Below are 6,000 nucleotides of genomic sequence, written 5' to 3' on the forward strand. Positions count from 1 at the left end.
CTAAGTGGTCAGTGTTATCCAGTGTTTCAAGGTGAGGTTAACGTACAGCTGCTTTTGTGTCACTAGGTGACCATTTTTAAAGACCTGTCCATTCCCTGCCTATTCACTGAGAGTGATTCTAGCATAGACTCCTTTGCTGACAAGGATGGAATCATTTTAAAAGGGATAGCTGGGTAACAGCAGGCACTATAACTTTTAAACATCATACTGGTAAACAAGCAAATGGAGACTCCTCCTCTGTGAGTTCTTAGGGCATTTTACACTTAAAGTTAATTTCTTGGGGCATATTGAAGAATCTGATTTTTATCAGTCAACGTTCCAGAATTTTTATACTGCTCTTTTATTATATAATTAAAAATTTTTTCTTTAATTATAAAAGTTAACTATAGCTAATTTCAGAAGTAGAGATGTGAAAAGGAAAAAATTAAAAGGGCCTGTAATCTCCTAATCCAGAGATATTGGAGTATAGTTTTCGATAATTTCTCTTTATGTATCTACATATATTGACAATGTAATTAAAATAAACATAGTATTTTGTGACATTTTTCATTGAATACATCATGAATATATTTCCATAGATAAATGCTACGGTGAGCCCTTTATGTGTGTTAATTCACGTCCTCCTCAGAACAATCCATTTATGGTAGTGTTACTACTATACCCACTTTAGAGATGAGGAAACTAAGGGACAGAGAGGCTAAACTACTTGCCCTAGGTCACTCAGCTAGTATGTGGCAGAGCCAGGATTTAAACACAACTATGTTACCCAACTAAATTCTCTTTTCTGTTCTCCCCCACAAATGATCTCACACTTTGTTTCCTTCTCTTCAAGCCACCAGCACTCTAAGGATTTCCCCATTACTTTTCCACATACGTTTGGTAACAGGCTCCTCATCTTCCCCTCCAGTAATCTGTATCCATCATGTCACGGCCTCTGTGCTCTTCTGGGCACTCCTTTCTTCTGTTAGTTTCTGCTGATGCTCCCTCAGCTCAGGCCTCTAAGAGGCAGGTACCACTCTTCCTTCTATTTTTCACTCCCAGGCCTTTCCCTTCCTTTCTCACAGTGTAAACCCAGCTGCCTCCTGGAGCAAGATTTTGCTGAATATCATGAACTAACAATAATATCATGGAATAATTAGTCTAACACAGGGGCTAATGTACAGTGGCTGCTGACTAAGGCTACTCTGGAAGCTTGTGTACCCTCAGGTCCTGCAGGAGGCTCGCTCCCTGCCTCCCACTGTGTGTTCCATTGGACAGGCATCAACTTCGAGAACGTCTGTGTCTTCAAGTTCAGGTACTTGTCTCAGTCTGAGCTAAGTTCCTAATTCTTACTTTCCATCCTAATTGGCACTTCCCCAGAATGACTAGAGAGGGAATATCTACTTCATCCAGAGGAGACTCTATTCCCATCCACAACAGTGTGAAAACTACTGTAGGAAAATTACATTAGAACAGAATATCATACATCAGCTAGTCTGGGGTGATTTAATCTTAAGTAATACTATATAAAGGATATCCAAAATCCAGCTTAGTTTTACTTTCTGTTTTTCTTGCATCAAATATTATTCATAGGGCTTCCCTGATGGCGCAGTGGTTGGGAGTCCGCCTGCTGGTGCGGGGGACGCGAGTTCGTGCCCTGGTCGGGGAGGATCCCACATGCCGCGGGGTGGCTGGGCCTGTGGGCCGTGGCTGCTGGGCCTGCGTGTCCAGAGCCTGTGCTCCACGATGGGAGAGGCCGCGGCAGTGGGGGGCCCGCGTACCACACACACAAAAAATTCATACATGTCTTTTCTGCAGTCCTGTGGTTCTTATCCTACAACGCTCATAAGAAACTGCTCAATACACATCCTGACAAAAGCAGCTAGCAATTTGCAACACCTGAGTTATACATAGAGAGATAAGATGAAGCTATACAGAGATAAATCTTTTCCTTTCCTCCTTGTATAAACACAATAAAGAGATAGAGACAGATGTGGTTCAATCATAGCCACCAAAAAAAAAAAATATATTCTAAGTAAAAAACAGCTGAATGCAGATAATGTCACAGTGTCACAATTTTCTTCAAGTCTATTCAGTGAATACTTTCTTTACATTTATGAAACTAAAGGTCATGTTCAACATAAAAAACCCCAAATTTAATCCAAAGGTAAATTGAATTCTCAATCCTGGGGAGGCAGAACACTGTTGTATCCTTAAAAGGCTATTTTACTAGATTGTATCACTATGGTTTTATTAAACAAAAACAAACAAATCAAAAATAGCAAAACAAAAACAAGTCCCCTAAAACAACAATCAAAAGCCCACCATCCCATCCCATTAACTAAACTTAGATATAATTGAAAATACTTTAAACAGTATTTTTATTGACTGCATAATGTTCCATTGTATAGATGAACCACATTCATGGAATCATTTCTCTATGGTTGCACATTTAGATAACTTGTAATTTTCCATTATTTTAACATAGTATAGTGTGTAATCTCAAAATATTACACAGGCATAGGCACAGTGATTGTCTCTGGGTGACAGAGTTGGAGTAATTTTTATTTTTATTTGTCTACTTTTCTATGGATGCATTCTACAAAACATCTAAGGAAGAAATAGTACTAATTTTACACAAGCTCACGCAGAAAATTGAAAAGAAGATAGTACTTCCTAACTCATTCTATGAGGTCATCATAACTAGGTACCAAAACAAGATAAGGACATTACAAGAAAAGAAAACTATAGGCTAATATCCCTCATTAACATAGATGCAAAAATTCTAAACAAAAACAAGCTAAATCCAAAAAATGTAGCATAAGCATATGCATGATCAAGTGAGTTTATCCTAGTATGCAAAGTTGGTTTAACATCCCCAAATCAATCAATTAAATTACCGTATTAACAAATTTGAAAAGTAAATCCATATGATTATCTCAATAGATGCAGAAATATTATTTGATAAAATTTAACATCTCTGCTACTCACTAAAACAGGAATAAATAAAATTTCCTTAATCTGATAAAGGGTGCTACCAAAAAACTTACATCTAACATCAAACAGTTTTTCTCTGCAAGATCAGCAAAAAGACAAGGAATGTGCTCTCATCACTTCTGTTCAACCTTATAGTAGAGGTTCTAGCCAATGCAATAAAGCAAGGGGGAGAAAACATCCTAATGGCAAAAAAGAAGTAAAGCTCTAATTTTTTCTGAGAGTAAAAAATTTAGTGAAAGCTAAAAAACCCCAAAATGTAGAACTATTAGGTAACTTTACCTCATATGCAAGATAAAATATCAGTTGTATTCCTATATACTTTGACCACAATTAGAAATTGAAATTAAGTAAGCAATACTATTTATAATACCATCAAAAATATAAGATACCTAGGAATAAATATGTTAAAAGATATGTGATATCTGTACACTGAGATCTGCAAATTAAGGAAATTAAAGACCTCAATAAATATACAATTTTTATGGGTTGAAAGACTCACTATTGTTAGGATGTAAATTTTTCCAAAATTGATCTACAGATTTAATGAAATCCCAATAAAAGTTCAGCAAGATTTTATTTTTTTATGGGATAGACATTGATGATCTGATTTTTAAATTCATATGGAAAGGAAAAGGACCTAGAATAGCCAAAGTTGTATGTCAAACTTTAAAAAGGAAAACAGGGCTTCCCAGGTGGCGCAGTGGTTAAGAATCTGCCTGCCAATGCAGGGAACACAGGTTCGAGCCCTGGTCCAGGAAGATCCCACATGCCGCAGAGCAACTAATCCCGTGTGCCACAACTACTGAGCCTGTGCTCTAGAGCCTGCGAGCCACAACTACTGAGCCCACATGCCACAACTACTGAAGCCCGTGCGCCTAGGGCCTGTGGTCTGCAACAAGAGAAGCCACTGCAATGAGAAGCCTGTGCACCGCAACGAAGAGTAGCCCCCGCTCGCCGCAACTAGAGAAAGCCGGCATGCAGCAACGAAGACCCAAACGCAGCCAAAAATAAATAAATTAATTAATTAAAAAAAAAATAAGGAAAACAAAGTTGAAGGACTAACATTACCTGATTTCAGGACTTTCTGTAAAGCTAAGTAATCAAGAGAGTATGGTACTGGTGCAAAGACAGACAAATAGATCAGTGGAATAGAATAGCAAGTCCAGAAACAAACCCGCACACATATGGCACACATATATAGACAATTGATTTTTTTTTTTTTTTTTTTTTTTGTGGTACGCAGGCCTCTCACTGTTGTGGCCTCTCCCCTTGCGGAGCACAGGCTCTGGACGTGCAGGCTCAGTGGCCATGGCTCACGGGCCCAGCCGCTCTGCGGCATGTGGGATCCTCCCGGACCGGGGCACGAACCCGTGTCCCCTGCATCGGCAGGTGGACTCTCAACCACTGCGCCACCAGGGAGGCACCTGGACAATTGATTTTTGACAAAGGTGTAAAGACAATTTAGTGGAGAAAGGATAGCCTTTTCAACAAGTGGTGCTGGCATAACAGGATAGACATGTGCCAAAAATAAACAAAAAAATAAACAAACCAAAAAAAGAACTTCAAACCATACCTTGTATCATATACAAAAGTTAACTTAAAATGGATCATAAAACCAAATGCAAAATCTACAACTATAAAACTCCTAGGAGAAAACTTTCATGACCTTGAGTTGGGCAAAAATTTCTTAAATATGACACCAAAAGCATGGTTCAGAAAAGGCAAAACTGATCAATTGGACTTTATCAAAGTTAAAACTTCTCTTTGAAAGACACTTTTAAAAGAATGAAAGACAAGCCACAGACTGAGAGAAAATATTTGCAAATCATATGTCTGATAAAGGACTTGTATCAAGAATATGTAAAGAACTCTATTAGAATGCAATTAGAAAACAAAAATATCATTTGTAAAATAGGCAGAGGAGTTGAACAAATACATCAGTAAGGAAGATATATGGTGGTAAATAAAGCACAAGAAAAGATGCTTAACATTATTAGTCATTAGAGAAATGCAAATTAAAACCATGAGGTACCACTATACACCTATTAAAATGGCTAAAATTAAAAACACTGTCAAAACCAAATGTTGCTGAGGATGTGGATGAAATCAACTTTCATACGTTGCTTACAAGAATGAAAAGTGGTATAAATAATTTGTAAAACATTTTGTCAGTTTCTTAAATAAACACATACATATAGTATAATCCATCTATTTTACTACTAAGTATTTAAATAAGAGAAATGAAAACGTATACGTTCAAAAAGACTTTTACATGAATGTTCACAGCTGCTTTATTCGTAATAGCTCTAAGCTGGAAACAACCCAAATAGCCAAATAATAGGTTAATAGATAAACAAATTGTGGAATATCCACAAATGGAATCCATGATCACAATAAAGAGGAATCAGCTGTTGATACATACTACAATGTGGATAATTCTCAAAATAATTATGCTGAGTGAAAGAAGCCAGGTATAAAAGAATATACTGTATGAATCCATTTACATGAAGTTACAGAAAAAGCAAACTAATCTATAGTGATTGAAGGCAGATCACAGGGACTTACCTGGTGGTGCAGTGGATAAGAATCCACCTGCCAATGCAGGGGACATGCGTTCAATCCCTGGTCCGGGAAGATCCCACATGCAACGGAGTAACTAAGTCATGACTACTGAGACTGCGCTCTAGAGCTGGTGAGCCATAACTACTGAAGCCCGTGCGCCTAGAGCCCATGCTCTGCAACAAGAGAAGCCACTGCAATGAGAAGGCTGCACACCACAACGAAGAGTAGCCCCTGCTCACCACAACTAAAGAAAGCCTGCGTGCAGCAACAGAGACCCAACACAGCCAAAAATAAATAAAATTAAATCTTTAAAAAAAAAAAAAGAAAGCAGATCACAGATTGCTTGGGGAGGAGGGGCAAGTTAGCCTAGGAGGGAGTTATTACAGCTGTAGCTGTATGTGTCAGTCTTCAGATTCCTTGAATGTCCTTGTCTTACAATCCCCTGTTGTCTTTGGTCTTCCC

The sequence above is a fragment of the Phocoena phocoena genome, chromosome 5, assembly GCF_963924675.1.
Source record: "Phocoena phocoena chromosome 5, mPhoPho1.1, whole genome shotgun sequence".
Classification (NCBI taxonomy): Eukaryota; Metazoa; Chordata; class Mammalia; order Artiodactyla; family Phocoenidae; genus Phocoena; species Phocoena phocoena.